The sequence below is a fragment of the Rhamphochromis longiceps genome, linkage group LG20 (genome assembly GCF_057381845.1).
Source record: "Rhamphochromis longiceps isolate RC_006_pf linkage group LG20, R_longiceps_female_GT1.1, whole genome shotgun sequence".
Lineage (NCBI taxonomy): Eukaryota > Metazoa > Chordata > Actinopteri > Cichliformes > Cichlidae > Rhamphochromis > Rhamphochromis longiceps.
This window is the reverse complement of record NC_140576.1, coordinates 12,555,093-12,571,618: the sequence shown is the minus strand read 5'-3', so window position 1 is coordinate 12,571,618 and position 16,526 is coordinate 12,555,093. Positions and strand designations below refer to the sequence as shown.

At 38.7% G+C, this 16,526-nt stretch overlaps 1 protein-coding gene across 2 annotated transcripts in view; it reads right to left on the bottom strand.

The window, feature by feature from the left end:
• LOC146645047 (vitamin D3 receptor A) overlaps positions 1-9,349 on the bottom strand; it is an 88,121-nt gene extending 78,772 nt beyond the window's left edge. For both annotated transcript variants that reach the window (XR_014908997.1, XM_085393138.1), the window contains exons 1-2: positions 9,250-9,349; positions 8,145-8,285 (exon numbers count right to left, since the gene is read on the bottom strand). The gene's annotated coding sequence lies outside the window, so the exon portion shown is untranslated. The remainder of the gene's footprint in view (positions 1-8,144; positions 8,286-9,249) is intronic.
• Positions 9,350-16,526: the final 7,177 nt, after the last annotated feature.

Here is a 16,526-nt window from a genome sequence, read left to right as displayed (position 1 = left end):
CTAACACTTCCTAAACGACAGTGTGACCGTACCTGGCTTCAGGATTTTTCGGATGGACAGAAACATTAATCTGTGCAGTAAGAAGAAAAATGTGGGAAGAAACGCTATTTGTCTAAATCAATACAACATTTGGATTCCTCTATCATCTGATGCAGAGGTCATCCTACTAACTGTGGTGAATAATTATGGACATTAAATGGATACATCTGTAACAACATTCTCAATTCAGCTGCCATAAAAACAGATCAGAGAAAACTTATTTTACTGTTTTATATTTAGGTTGAAATGTATTGATCTCATAGCTTTTACTTTTTTTAGCTTTTTTAAAAAAAAAGAACTTATTGTAAACATTGACATCAATCATCACAGAATTTCACAAGCTGCTATTTCAAACTATTTTAGAAACTCTTGAACAATTTGGAATGGCAAAGAAACAAACAGAAAATACGCGTAAAAACAAAATCCAACTATAAAGAGTCTTAACTGACTATTGCAGGCCATAATATAATACTCTGAATAAGAGAAAATAATAGTGAGAGAGTGTGTGCTTCCCTGTGACTGTGTGTAAAAACACAGAATAAAAGTGCTCTGCCTCTGAGCCAAGATATGCTTTGTCTTTGCTTTTTCTGCTGGCATCTGCCTGTTGTTTTAAATTTACACTGGATCCAAAGTGATTATGGTAAATGGTAAATGGCCTGTATTTGTATAGCGCTTATGTACACGTGTCAAAAAATCTGCACGAAAGCAGAAGTAGTGAGAAGAAGGACATAATTACACCAGTAGTAATGACCACCATAGAACCTGTGTGCACATATACAGTGGATTGCTTGGTCATCCACTGCCCTTCTGGATGACAAATTATTGGACAAACAGGGTGAGATGGGCGGAGTCTTCTGTAAGGGGCCCGTTAAGCAACAGCCAATCGTCTTCAGTGGGCTTGTCTCTCTGTCTCTGTGCTAAGGTAGCATAAGGAAAGTGGAAATAAGAATGGGGGGAAAAAAGAGCTCAGAAGAAGGGTTAGCAGCTCAGTGAAAGCCCCTTACAGTGGGCCTCCGTAGACAGACACAGTAGGACAGACAGAAGCCTGAATCTCATTTCAGAGTTTCATCCTCCAACATTTCTCTGCAACAGTCAGAAATTCTACGATCCTTTTAAAATGAAATATTGACATGATGAAAATGATATGATGTTACCCATTTGAGGGACAGCTGAAGCCAAAATAACATTACACTAATCGATGACCAGTCCTTACTCCAAATTTGCTGCCAACTACACATAGCTGCTTTCATTTTAATTCAAATTACAAAAAAATTACAAAAACTTTTTTTGTCCAACTCAAAACACTCTGCACTGAAGGCTTGGTGTTGAGAGCTGTCCGTCACTCTCCCTGTGTCTTCTGTTAAATAACAGTCCAGTTCGCCATATTCTCATGCACTCTCTGAAACACATGTGCTCCTGGGTTTAATGAGTGACTACAGTAATGAGCCAGTCGTGCTTTTAGTGTGGCTGTAAAACACATCCAAGTGAAGTCTCACATCACTCTAATTAAAAAGCCCAAAGTTTAAATCAATGGAAAGTGTGTCTAATCTTCCACAGAGGTGGCAGCGATGGTAACAAAAAGCTTTTCTGCTGCTTTAAGAAATATCTTTTGCATTTTAAGTTTGGCTGCCTGACTTTAATTAAAATGAATCAAAGACACTTAATGATTTGTGCAATTCAGGATAAACAGTCACAATTTGATTCCTTCTTTTAAAGAGTGTGTATCTTGTCCTCCAGCATGAGCTGTAGAAATAAACTGTGACTGGCTTATTTTTGCCAGCCTGTGGACAAGGTTTTCATTGCATAGACTGAATCTATGGCTGATGGACTGCTTTTCTGCCAGCTTCAATACCATCTGTACATATATCACTCTCATCAACATTCAAAGCACAAAATGTGACGCAGAACCTCTAAAAGTCTGTTCCATGCTCGGGGGTGGGCAGGAAAACAGAAACGTGTGGATTCATTCTGTAATATCCTACAGCAGTACAATGTCTGACATAACACACTCAAGTAATTCAGTTCCATCACTCCTTACTCACCTGTTGCTTATAAAACATTTGTCTCTTTTTATATTTACAGGTATAAAGAATTATATGTTGCAATAAGTATATGCTTCTTGTATCGGGTGTTTGCTACTTATTATTTTAGACCTTGGCACCTTTTTAATCACCTGAACACCAATCTACCTCTGCAAAGACAGAATAGTGATTTTAGTTTCCTGTTGTCCTCTGGGCACATTAAACTGTGCAGGCCATGCTAAAACAAATGCAAGCCCGTGTTTTATTTTAAATCAGTCTAACAGGTAAGTGGATGATGCTGTACGTTAAATTGACTGATCTTAGATCTTTACCTGAAGACGTAATTTCATCACCGCAGCAAATTTTCCAACTATTCATCAAAGGTACGGCCACTTTCAATTTAATTGAAATTGATCTGGTTGAAGGAAAATGTCCAAGACCAAGAATCGGTAATAAATGTTTTGTTTAAAGCCAGAGTGCACAAACACTAACACAATCATATATTACACAGAGATTGTGTTAGATTTGCCATTGTCTATCATTTTGATGCACAATGTGATAAAAAAAAATAGCACAGATTTAATAGCATTACAACTTATTTTAAATGACAATAGCAAAAATATAAAAAGTGCATGCATTCATGAACTCACTACTACCACACTTCACACCTCATAAGGAAGCGTGATAGCATGGTTAACATTTCTTCCAAGGAAGCAAACAGATGTCACCAATTGAATATGGACTCTCAGATGGTGCAAGTACCAGAGCTTGTTATCAGTTTTCATTATTATTTTTTTATAAAAAAAAAAGCAAAAATTAATCAAAACTGACATTCAGATCCTACTCTGCCCCATATCTTTTTTAAAAACTGACTGGTTGTTTTTTTTTTTTCTATTAATGCTTGGCCAAACATGGAAGCATCATTGAGTCGACTTTGCAACCCGAGCAGCTCGTACAAAAAAAAAATTTAAAAATCTTATGCCTGCCGTGATGGACACATTTTGACAAAGATGACACCAAACAAAAAACAAAGTCAAAAACGAAACAGCTTCAGAAAACAAAGTCAACACCACCAGTCTGTTTCAATACTTGAAGCACAATCATATTGCAAAATATCTTATGGGCAGGGATAGCTCAGTAGGTAGCGTGGTCACCCCATGATCGGAAGGTCGAGGTGTTCGAATCCACTGAACGGCTACTCTGAGGTACCCCTGAGCAAGGTACCGTCCCTACACACTGCTCCCCAGGAGCTAGATTGGTGGCTGCCCACTGCTTCACTGAGTGAATGGGTTAAATGCAGAGAGGAATTTCCCCACGGGGATCAATAAAGTATGCATTATTATTATTATAAAAACCCCACCTTGACAGATAGATAACACAAAGTAGCAACACATTTATAGTACAAATTTGCAAATGTTGTCAGTGAACAATCATTCAGTCAATTCAAGCCAAAATGTAATTGGGATTTTAATTTAGCCCTAGCAAGCTCTAACTTCAACTCATTCTGTCCTGTTATTATTATTATCATTAGTAGTAGTAGTATTTCATTTAACAGTAGCTCCACCACCAGAATTTTAATCTGTCGCTATGGCAGCGTGCAGTCAAATTTTTCTGTTAAATGGATAACAATATTCGGTTACTGTGACCTCTGACGAAAAACCCTCACCCAATATTCAACCATCCCTGCAATCTTGAAAACTACATCAAATTAAAATGGCTCCTGACAAAACATTTTAAAATCCCTGAGAAAAGAATTTCCAGCAAGAGCACAGAGGAACTGTTTGTCTCTTGACTGGAGATCTATTATCCAAAAAGCTTTTTATTTCCAGTGGTGCAAGCATTTTTGCCTTGTGGAAATTGAACCTCTAACCCCATTAGTGTTATGCAAAGTTGCACTTGACCACAACATAGTGCACAAACACTGTGATCTACGCCACTGTTTACCAACATTCAGTGTGGGACCCAGAGAAGTTGCAGCTCTGTGAGCGCTACTTGCATGGTAGCCTGTGACCTTAGGCTGTGAGGTCAGCTGCTATTGACGTTTATCTCGCCAAATCCCTTAGGGCTTCAAACAAGACCTAATCAGACTAACCACAACACCAGAACCTCCCCTGCATTTATGTTGCAGCTACACAATTACCTCTCATAAGGAATCTATTAGCCCCTGTTGAGCATGTTCGCATTAAAAAGGGAGGTGGAGAGGAGATGTGGCTATGGGAATAAAGGAAAATCTATTACATGTGAACACCACGAAGCAGAAAAATATCTGTTTTCCTCAACTGAATTTCCGATTTATCATTCATAGCAGAAATCCAACAGCTGGCAGGCTTAAAATTTTGAAACTACAAAACACCTGGTGTCTTTTAGTCCTTTCCCTTGGGGGAAAACCTTCGCCACACAGGGAGTGATGTGTTTGTTTTTTAAAAAACAAACAACAAAAAATTGAGGAGATAGTGGTTGGTATGATCACCAGAGCAGCAGAAGAAAAAAGAGAAAAGATATTGTATTGAGTTTTTTAACTGAACAGAAAAAGGTCAGAGAGAAAACACTGAAAGCATTAACAACAATATATGGACAAATTAAAACACAAGAATGAGAACACTGCTACTGTCAGTATACTTTAAAGTTGTGTCCACATACCTTTGACGGTATTATAAATACTACCTAATAATAGCCTGATTCATTCATGTGTGGTAAAGGCCAGCAAGTGCTTATCTCTCTAAGCCCAAAGACAACACCCCATCCTGATCTGATGATGGTGGTTGAGCTAATCGGTACTGCTATTGGCTAAAATGAAGGACATGATATTTCGATCTGCTCTGCATTGTCCCCTTTTTTCTGATGATGTTGCACTGTTGCTCTCCTGTATGGTAGCAAGCTCTTCAGCATGAATTTTGCTGCACATGCAAGTGCGTAAACAAGGAAAACTATTTTTTTGCGACCATGACTGACTCAAGCTGTAACGCTCTGAGAAGCAAGAAGATTAAAAAGAAGAACCTCGTCTCTGTATCTCTACTAGGATTGTGCCGATGGATGATGTCGATATCCATCAGCACCAGGGATCGGCAACTGTCACTATTTCTGTCAAGCTTAAAGATTCCTTTTTACTCCTTAGATATGAGGTTAATTTAATTTATTTTTGTCAGAATTTGAACATGATAAATATACTGCAAGACATTTACAACTGTAGGTGTATATATAATAAACTAAACTCTTAATTCCGACCAGTCAAAGGCTTCAAATGTTGCAGAAGCATACAAACAAAACGGGAAACTAACTCCTTTGGTCAATTCCAAACAAATAACAAGAACATGATATGAATGCAAAATAAATCTCAAGAGACTACTCTGTATTATTTCCCTTATGGTCCAGGGTAAGCAAGCAATCAGCAAATTTAATGGATACTTTAAAAAATGTACAGGAAGTGCATCACTGTCTCAGTGACATAGACAGTGAGGCTCATTTATGGATGTACAACTTAACCACAAATCCAATCTGGCAGCAAACTAGAAGAAGACACAGCTATTCAACTGTCTCTCTATGCCTCAGCTGTGAAAATGCCCTCTGAAAGAAATGACTTGGGCCAGGGAGTTGGCAAAGAGTGTCAATTACTTTAATCAGCCACTTAAATTCTACATGTGCTTACTGGCACCATGTCTTTTCAGTATAGTAGTCTGCTGCATTTGCGAAATCACTGTCTCTTTGTGTTATCATTTATTATTTTATCACCAAGCCCTACTTGCAACCCAGATGCCACATGACTGCAGTTTGTGCAGAGCCTATTGTCCAACCCTAATCACTTATTTTAAAAGCTAGAGTGTCCAGGTTAAATGTAAGATTAATTAGTACAATTAAGGACATAGTCATTTTATTCAACAAGCTTTATCACTATTTGGATCAAGCAGCTTTAGAAAAATAACACTATTGCTTCTGCAGGTGTTTTAATCAATAAGGAGATGAACAGAAGTATTCAGTTGAACTCACACCAGCAAATAGCCAATTCTCCAAATCAGACCCAAAAGTTTTTGTGTGCAGCGTGCCAAATAAAAAAAAACACACACACAAAAAAAAAACCCTTAAACAATCAACAAGTGTTATTGAAAAATGCTGACAACCAGGGTATGGGGTTACCATCTAATACATACCCTGATCTTAAAAACTGATTTTTATAGGACTGATTTCAACCAGGGGATTTGGTTTTATTTAGATTTTATAATGAGCCTTCCCTCTAAAATTTTACATTTTTAAAGTGATTGATTTTCTATCCCCATCAGAGCAATGACTCTGCTTATCTTATCTTCAATGTTTTTACCCAAGATCACTTTCAACATGTAAGAAAAGTGGTTGTGCCCGCATTGCCACGAGACTTTAGTACACAAATCACAGATGACTTGACCGGCATAAAGTTAGACAAAAAAATGTAACACGCACTAACAAGTACGTGTGCATGTGCACATGTATGTACATGTGCATTTCATATTCCTGGGAATTTCAAAACAGCACTCTCCACCTTGAAGACTCTATGCATCTGTTATCATTTTACAAGTTGCCTGTAACTCTGCGAGTACAAACCTCTCAAGCACAATGTGCCCCACTAAGCACCTCATTACAGAAGAAAGGTTCTGTGTATCCCGCTAAGGTAATAGATGGGAGGTAGGATCCTTTAAATGAAATAAATAACACTGCAAAGTGGCAGAAATTACGGTTTCTGCTTCTATTCAAATTCATCTCAACTTCTAGCTTCTCCCATACTCATAGAAGTGTAATAAAGTGAACACTGATCAAGTGCATGATGAATCTTTGCTAAACCCTGTGATAAGTGTACCATCTCACCCTATGTGAGTCGATAGAGGTATATGGTATAGGTTGCACCCTGCAACCTTAAATTTGATAAGGTGTTAAGAAAATAGATAGATGAATCGTTCCTGGCAATATGAGCGTAAGCAGCCAAGAAATCATGTCATTGCACAGGCTAGCATTGTGTTTTTCCTCGGGACAAAGGAGACCAACAAGCAGGTAAGATCAGAAGAGCTAGGCAAAAAAAACCCCCAAAAAACAGATGTACAAATAATGCAACAAAACCATAATATGACAAATTACCAGCTCATTTTCTTCATTTTAGCATTAACTTTCTGATGCCCTGGTTGCCTTGGCATGAAAAGACGTACAGAGACTTTAGCACTAAAAATAAAGCAAAACAGCTATATAAACAAATAATAATTAAGTCAAGGAAACCACTCTCTGCGCAGGTGGAAACATCCCAAGAAATATGTCCTGCTCTTCCAGTGAGTAAAACATTTACCTCTTCTTATTTAAAGCAAGCCTAACAGTGTGTTATTAAATTGAAACACATAAGAAACACAAATGATATGATGGGCACTAAGGACTGAGAATGAAAGACGCACAGGTTTCAGGATAGTTAAAGTTTACTTTGTGAAAAACAAACACTGAAATTAATCACTAGATGGTGTAGCTTTGACCTTTTAGTGGCTCGTATCTGCTAATGCATATTTAAGACATAAAATAGAATGGGACAGCAGACTCAGACAACATGTCACCTTACTGAAGTCTATGCATGTCTACTCTGCTCCCCTTGGCTCCATGCTAATCTGTCCCTTTGTCTTTTCCCTGCAGTCTCCTCAGCACCAGAGGCGGACAACCTCTGAGAAGGAAAGTATGCAACCCCGTAAATTATTGATGTGTCTAAAGCCACATCAATAATCCGCCTGCTGTTTTGCACGCCAGGCTAACACATGTTCATTTTAATGCAGTGTAATAAAGGATAGGGATTTGCGCATTGGCCCTGCTGCTGGGCTGCAGGGGAGGCGAACATACACATGTAGAATGTGGAGTAACAATAACACAACACACAAAACGACACCGGGATGAGGCGAGTGGAGAAGCGGCAGAGCTTCACAAATATCCCGAACACGGCACAGCGAGCAAACAAAGCGAAAAGCTTTTTTTTTTTTTTAAATATACAGATTTCATTTTGTTTGCTCGTGTTTAACTGATAAGAATCGCCACGCACGCTAAGCGAAGCTGTGATGCACCACAAAACCAAGCCAGTGAGTTCCGTCTTACCTGATGTTGCATATCAACCTTCACTTTTGTACAGTAGCAGAGAGGTGCCCAGATGTTGCAGCCAGGTCACTAACTAGTGGAGCTAAAGGTGAACAATTTCCCCCCGCGTTGAAAAACGTTGCCCTCTGTATAAAACAAAAACTGTAAACAGAGAAAGAAAGAAAAAAAAGACAAGTGAATTAAGCAGGACTGTCTAACGGTCAGTCGGAGAGGTGGGAGTTGGGTAACATTACCGCTGACGTGCCGTTATTTCGTGCATGGAAACACTGTAGCGCCAAACGTCATTCTATAAATCTGGCGATTTTAACGACCTGACGTGCTCGAGGTAAACACGTCCAGAGGAAGGGGCTTTGGACTTTTTTCCACAGTCATTTCACGGGCTCGTGTGTGAGGAGCAGTAGTTACACATGATGCAACACTTCATTCAAACTAAACTTTGCAACACGTCCACGCCGCTTTGCCATTAAACGCTGTTTTGTTTGCCCGAATAGGACTTGGAGCGTACAACCAAGTGCTTACGTGTAGCCAGAAAATCTAGCAAACTGAGCATTTGCGATACCACCGGAGGTTACATGGCGTGTAAATGTGTCGGTACATATTCAACTGACACATAATTAAAAAGACTCTTTTTTTGCCCCTTTCCTTTTCCCTCACACACAAGCGGGCTGAGCCTGATCGAGGACCGGACTCGGGGTAGTAAAAGAAAAAGAAGAAAAACAGCGGTACCAGCGGTCACACACCGCCAAAGTGTCCTTTAATTTTCACACGCCACGCTTATTACTGAATTGTTGTGTTACAGTAGCGGGACGGCTGTGAAAATGGCCTCTCTACAATGGCATTACACCTAGCCTCACTGGACGCATTGTTTGTGTCAGCTGCATGTCAAAATGATGCAGACCGCTAGAGAGCAATGACAACAGCTAACGTTAACGGCAGCACCACTTTGCTGGCCTGAAAAGCGCGTGTACCACTCGGCTTGAAAAGCAGTTTTAAGCTAAACGAAACGAGAGGGGGTAAATGGCCTAAGTATAATGCTACAAAAGTGTTATAACACGTCAGAGAGCGAGGCACGCCCAAAGGTACGGGAAAGTCTAAAATAACTTACATTAGTCCACGCGAAAAGCAACGTAGGCAGACGCTCCGTTAGTCCAGTTTTTTTTTCAGATCTGTATCAACATAGATGGACAGCACTTCTCCGTAGTCCCGCCCCACATGGTTTAGCAGTCGGGCATATCTGTACATATATAATCCCCCTCCCAGATGTCCAATCACAACTCTCCACTCTGGAATAGTGTCTTTTCCAATTGGTCGAGAAGCTTTTCAGTCTCGTGTTGAGTTTCCAGCTGTCTCCGTACCATATAGGGGTGTGTCGTGACGTAGCTGACGGTCCGATAGATAGTAAACAATTGCAGAAATAAACCTTAAGAATATAAACTGAAATAAGGGGTAAAGTCGAAAAAAGTAAGGGCAGCTTTTAAAGTTCAGGGCGTTTAGCTGTATGAATCTATAAAGATGTATACTAAATATACTACACGTGTTTTGACCAATTCACGGGTGTGTGTATGTGTGGGTGGGTGGAGGGATCTGTTTTAATACCGTTGCATTTGAAGCTTAAATGTGTCCGCATTTCTCATCATGAATCATATATGGTTCACCTATACATAATATATGAAAGTTCCAGCTTCTTCTAACCTTTGTGCTCCCTCTGTACTGGAAACTGGTGGTAGCTGATAGTATACCCATGATGACGGGATAACGGCTTAGCCTAGAAAACATTTTGACCGACTCGCCTATTGGTATGTGTCCATAATTTACCGTATATTGGGACACACGCCAAAGCTAATTTGTTTACTGGGTGAAAGAATTCTGTGGGAATGATAGGGCCCTGTGGTGCTATTCTGTGTCACCCCTGGGCGGTTACTGTAGCACATCAATCACCACATCGCCCACTCTGTAATTAGAACTGATTCTCTTCTTTTAGCTATCTCTTGTCATTTCCCTGGATGGCTCAGGGTATCACTCTGTATGACTTGGTTTATGTTACTTATTTATTTATTTGTTTATTTATTGCTTGATCTCATTGCTTTATGAAAATCCCATGAGCTGGATTTCAAACCTTCCAACCTATGCAAAGCTGGCACTGACAACAAGCCAGTTACATAAATCCATAAGTTTCTGTACATGTGGGACTGAAAGCACTGATACCATGTGAGCATATTGATGGCTTGAACTTTTCTGTAGAAGTAGGAATTTTTTAGCATTTGGCATAAGGAAACTTGTTGTGCTTTGTTTTTGCAGCAGACCATGCTAACTTTCTCTGCTCTATGCCCCTGCAATTGCTGATAGACCTCCTGTCTTAATACACCTACATGCTTTGCGTGTTCTTAGATGCACTGTAACATTGAGATATTTCTCTACAGAAGTAGCCACTGTGGTATCTCGATGCATTTACATGTCTTTGCGTCACAGTGTGATATGCATGCGAGCCTAAGCCACTTCTGCATCCTGTACACTATAGACCCATGCTGCAACTTACTGAAACATTTTCCACAAGTGTCATTTATCAGTATGTTGTCACCAGTAATGCTTGATGACACACAGGTTGAGGCTGTGCAGGTCAGTCTAGCTGCCGGAGGTCAAAGGTATTCACGCGTTCCTGTTTAACCTTTCAATTCAAGTAAACACTAACACATTGCTCTTCTCCTTCTTATAGGTGCGACTGAGCATGTCAATACACTATCTCGCTGAGTCATTCGGTCATACAGTTATGTGGCATTATTCTGTCAAAGCCTAATGTCGGCTTGATTACTGCATTGAAAATCTTTACTTTTAAGCTCTGCGCCATGAGGATAGTCAGCAGTGAATGGCACTGTAAAGGTCATTCGAGCTGACGACTGCAGATTCACATACTTCTATTCATGTCACTCTCCCATTTTTAAGAGTAATTGAATTGCATTGCCTACTTGTAGTTTAGTTGTCATTTTCTGCATATAAGGAACAGGCCACCTTGGTTAAAATGATCTGTATGGTTGGATATCACATAAGGGAGGGAGATCAAAGCTTTTCTATTTGTTTCCCGCTTTTTCATTTAAATATTAACTGGGTTAGACAATCTCCATTTACTAACCAAATATGGATGTCAAAAAACTAATGTTTACTGAAAAATATAATGGAATCCTTCAAAACTGGATATGTGGTTCCTATCGCCAAATAGCCTTTGTAACTGCAATAAATGCATTATTCAAATTTACAGCAGCATGGCTGCTCCCATTTGGCTGATAACAGTAATGTTTCTTCTTCCCCACCCCCGCCTGACTTTCTTATCTCAATCAAGTGGTGCATGAATCAGTGCAGCCAGCTTTAACAGGGCAAATATATATGCATGTACATTCATAAACCAATATACGTGACAATCACGTGTACGGGATATTTCCTCTGTACAGCGTTGCCTGTGTGTGCATGTGCTGGAATCTAGGCCATCCCTTGTTGCTTTGTGTCTGAGAGGCGGATCAGTCTATACGATGCAAGGCATATGGGCGTGTTTATGTCAGGGGCATGCGCACAAGGGACTTAGTCTTCCTCTGGGTTTGTGTGTGCATGAGAAAGAGAACAAAAAAGAGAGAGCGAGAGAGAGAAAGTGAGCGAGTATCACATGAGATGCCCGGATTTTCTCGGGGTGTTTTCACTGTGCACACACACTACAGCAATAGGAGCAGAAGAAACACGAGGACTCCTCATAGCTCTCTCTTCCTCAATAGTTTCCTTCCTAGAACTCGGAATGTCTCCATCTCACTTTAATGCCCCGACCTACTAACCAACGCACACACACATACACACACAGCACTCTCTCCCACTCACAGGGTGAGTCTAGAAAACAGCTGGAAAAGCAAATAGTTGCAGGCAGCCCTGGCCCACTGGCTCTTATATATGACTGGACCTTTACTTGGATGAATGCAGTCCTCACACTGGTTTTTCAGCTGCAGTCAGAAGGCACAAAGACCAGTGCAATTGCACAAACCTAAAGGAATGCTGCAGTACTTGGCAAACACACTCTTTGATCAGCTTCACAGTGTGCAGCCAGAAGATTGGTTGCTGTGTCCCCTGAGTGAGCCAAAAGATTCTCAGGGATGTTTTGGCACCTACATGGCCGCACACAGGAACACACTGTCCAGGGAAAGGAGCAGTCTCAGTAACAATCAGGCCCTTTCCTCTGTCCCCATTTTAAGATTTTTTTTATGCTCCTTGGCTCTGCCTCATCCTTCAGCTCTTCGACAATGTCATCACAAGCCTCCAACATCAATAAACTGGACCCAATATTCTCAACAAATTTGCTGCATTCTTTCCATTCAGACACAAGGAAATTTGAGAGCTGAGCAAAAGTGGAACATGGGGTCAGTAAGTCAGCAAATTGTTTTTGCCACTCCTGCATAGACCAGGCTTTGTTAGCATAGTCCGCTCTGATTAGAATTTACAAACCTGAACTGTAATGTTATTGGAACTAGATTACAGTCATGTAAATGGAAATCCATTTTACAGTTTTATTCAACCAGAAAACAGTTAAAAATAAGGCAACAGCGACTTGAAATGTGCTACATTTCATGGTAATCCATCTTAATGTTGAGACATTTCAGTCATAATCACAAATGTCATTCTTGGGGTAAGACTAAAGCCCATGAATCACCAGAGTAAGCAGGACTGACTTATTTATTTCCTCTGTTTATAAATATCAGTATAACATATTACTCATGTCCGTATTATAACAAGCCATATTTCTTGTGGACAGTCTTCTTAGCTAAGTTCTTCTGCTCTGTAATGAACGCGGTCCAGCAAGAGTGCAGTGTAGAAATGCAGCAAATGTGTTATCAGTGTAGCTTTGTCAGAAATCAGGGAGAAACTTAAAGAAATCAGAGCCGCCGTGCAATCTGTCCATCCATCTGCCATACTCAAGTCTGGCACTGCGTTTCAACATAATTATGAAACTCGAGGAGTATTTCTCTCATACATAGCAGATAGTGCCTATTCAGCACCTTGCCCATTGTGCCCAGAACACACTGTTAAAATTCTTACAAACCACATAAAGGAAGTTTTGTATCCTGAGATTAGTGGTACCAAGTAAAAGCTCTGACCGCCAAAATCCCACTGACGCTGCAGTCCACTTTACGGAACATAAACAAGAACCAATCGAGCCGCAGAAAATATGAAACTTGACCTGTTGTTTCTTTTCAGAGTTTTAAGTTTCCTTTTGATGACATGTTTTCTACATGCGCCAGTTTTACTTACTCATCTGGTTACATGTTATGTAAATGGTTGGCTTTTTTTTAACAAAGAGGAACTGATTCTGTTTATTTGACTCTGTTTTTAAAAAAGTGGTTTTTGTTCTGTTTACAAAATACAAAAAGCATTTACAAATGTGAGATTTTTCTTGTCTCACATGTCTGACACATCAGGTATTTATTTTACCATTTCAAACAATTTGCTTCTTCCTTTTTAGATGCTGTTTTTTTCACCTTGAGGTTCCAACAGGGACATATACAAGCAATAATAATACTGATAATAATAATAATGAAAAAATAAACAAAAAAGCACACACAAAAATATTTAAATATCTCTTAAAATTGCATTTGAGCTTTTAATTAGTTGTAGTAAATGATTCCCTTAATCATTTAAATTTATTGTCAATGGAGATTTTTTGTAGAAACCTGCATTATATTTTATATATGTTTCAACACAATTTTACAATAAAATGGAATGAAATATCTAAATCACAATACTTCATAATATCATTTACTTTAAATTCATTAATATCATCAACAATTTTCCCTGTTTGTGGATATGAAAAGGAAAGAACCAGCAGAACACATGCAACTGGTTTCCCCCAAAAATAATGATTATGCTGAAGACATCAATGTCTCGAAACTACTGTGTAAATGTGATGCAAATATCTTTATAGAGTTACTGTAACAGTCATTCTTGCACTTTCCTTTTTCTCAGAATACATCCGTGTCTCACGTTTCCTCAGGAAGTGATGAGCTACAAAATATGTTGCCTGTGTAAACTGCACATTTAGACACACTCAAGCACTCCTTTCTGTGCCGCTGGAGCTCATTTTATTTGTTCACAATCTGAGAAATCCAATATGTTACGTTACTGTATTGCCACTTGGCTGACGAGCGCATAGGGGTGGGGTTATTTGATGGATTATTTCCAGTCTTTTCAGCTCCTCAGGAAGCGTTTAATGTGAAGTGGCTGGGTGGGAGAGAGAGCGCAAGCACTTCCAGCCAGAGTGGAGCAGTCCACCGCGAACACCTACACAGTCATAAATCACCTCTATCATAACACACCACCTGTGTACAGACAGAGTCTGCAAAAATAGTTTCCATCTGCGCTTAAAAGAATTATTCAATGTGGAAAAAACACAGGCTGCTCTAGGAGTTTACAGCTTAAGTAAAACCATACAACAGCAATATCACAGAGCACTTAAAGCTGTATTTATAAATAAAATGAATTTATACATTTGCATCAATGCCTAATACACATAAATGTTGAAGTAGTTGGGATATAGGTTGACTGAATAGAAGCAGGAGGATGAAAACACAGAAGACTTTTCTTTAAAAAAACAGTTTTCTTACTTTTTTGCTACTAACAGTTATTTTAATTGAACCCTCAGAAAAGAATTATTCTTACAAGCTGTGGGGTTGTAATACTTGTCATAAAGAGCTCAAAGTGAAATGTTTTAAATAGTTTAAATGTTTAAAACCAAAACACTTGGAAAGCACCTGGCTGAAAAAATGCACAAGATCGCTATGAATACAAATATTTTGCAAAAACCCTAAGCTACAAAAATGTTACAAAGTAAAGTAAAACCACACAAATGTCTCGGAGTAAAATAGCTTTCCAGAAAAGTAGTGCAGTTTAAGTATAGCTTAAGATAGTGCTTAATTGTAGTATTTGAATGTGTTTAACTATATGTCACCACTGCTTCAGTCAGATTTAAATTATTTGGCAAATTCATTAACATTTATGTTGATTTATGCAAATCAATTAGGAACAAATGATCAGAACTGTCAGATATTTAATGTGATAATTCTGATAAACACCAAATAACGACTTGAAGAAACTTATCAGTAATTTCTTTTATTCATTATTTTCAGTAATGTAAGTATTAATAAAGATGCTGTGTTTGTAATTAAAAAAACCTCTCCTTGCCTTGTGTACCCAAATATGTATTTGAAGGTAAATAAAATAAGTCATAAAACAATAAATACAAAAGGAAACATCTATGTTGAAGTTAAACAACACTAAAACAAAGTAAATATTGCACTAAAAAATTGGTTTGTTCTATATAGATTGTTTTTCTTTAGATTTAAAAAATATAGTCTGCCAAGATTCAATTAAACTTAAACATTTGTTTTATAATACATCTTCTTGTTCACATATAATATTGGTTTAAAAAAAATATAAGCAAATAATGACAGAAAACTAAAGATATAATCATCTGAAAAAAGAAAAAAAGAAGATATACATTGTACTTATAAGAGCAGCATCTTACCACATTATAACATATTAATCATAACCTGGCTGAAAGCACAGAGGAAGCAAAAATGGAAGAAAAGCAGCTCCCACATTTCACACATAGCTCTTAGACATTCTGTGTAGAATTGAGAAAGATTTCTACAGATTTTAGATTGAGTGAAAGTATACGTTTTCCAGTTGTGGCAGAGGTGGTAGAGAGTCGTGATCATTTACACGGAGGAAAGTGTTGAGGACAGATGAATGACAGTTTGAGATTCTTGAGTGAAAAGAAATACGAGGGAATGTGATAGTTTGGGATACTTTGGTGCTAAAGTTGAAGATTTATGTGGGAAGCAGGGAACATTATCACCCTGTTTCACGAGGTTATGCCATGCCCTGTGGATACCGCTTGAACAGAGCAACTTCCTCTGATGGCAGGACACTGAGCCGAAGAAAAGGCTCACAGTGATGCAAAGACTATTTACGGAAGAAGCCTTCAGTTAGTATTTTCTTTATATTGGAGCTATCTATTGAGCTGTCGTGGGAACAGCTTTGCCTGTTGTACAGAAGAATTAACCAAGCCAATTCACTAGCTGGGAGGTGCTTTAAGAAGAGCGGAGTGAAATATCACCACATAATCTCAAACATATGCAGCTAGATTACCAAAAATCAGTAAAGCCTTGTGTTTGAAACATAAACTGATTTTTCTCAGTCAATACATGTTTCATTGCCTCTCTAATTTACTCGATAAATTAAAGTGTCAGTTAAATTTTTGGCTTATTTTAAGACTAGGTAAGATCAATTCACAAAACACAAGACCATTACATGGGGTTAAGTCCACACATTTAAAACAACATCTTAGGTTTCTTT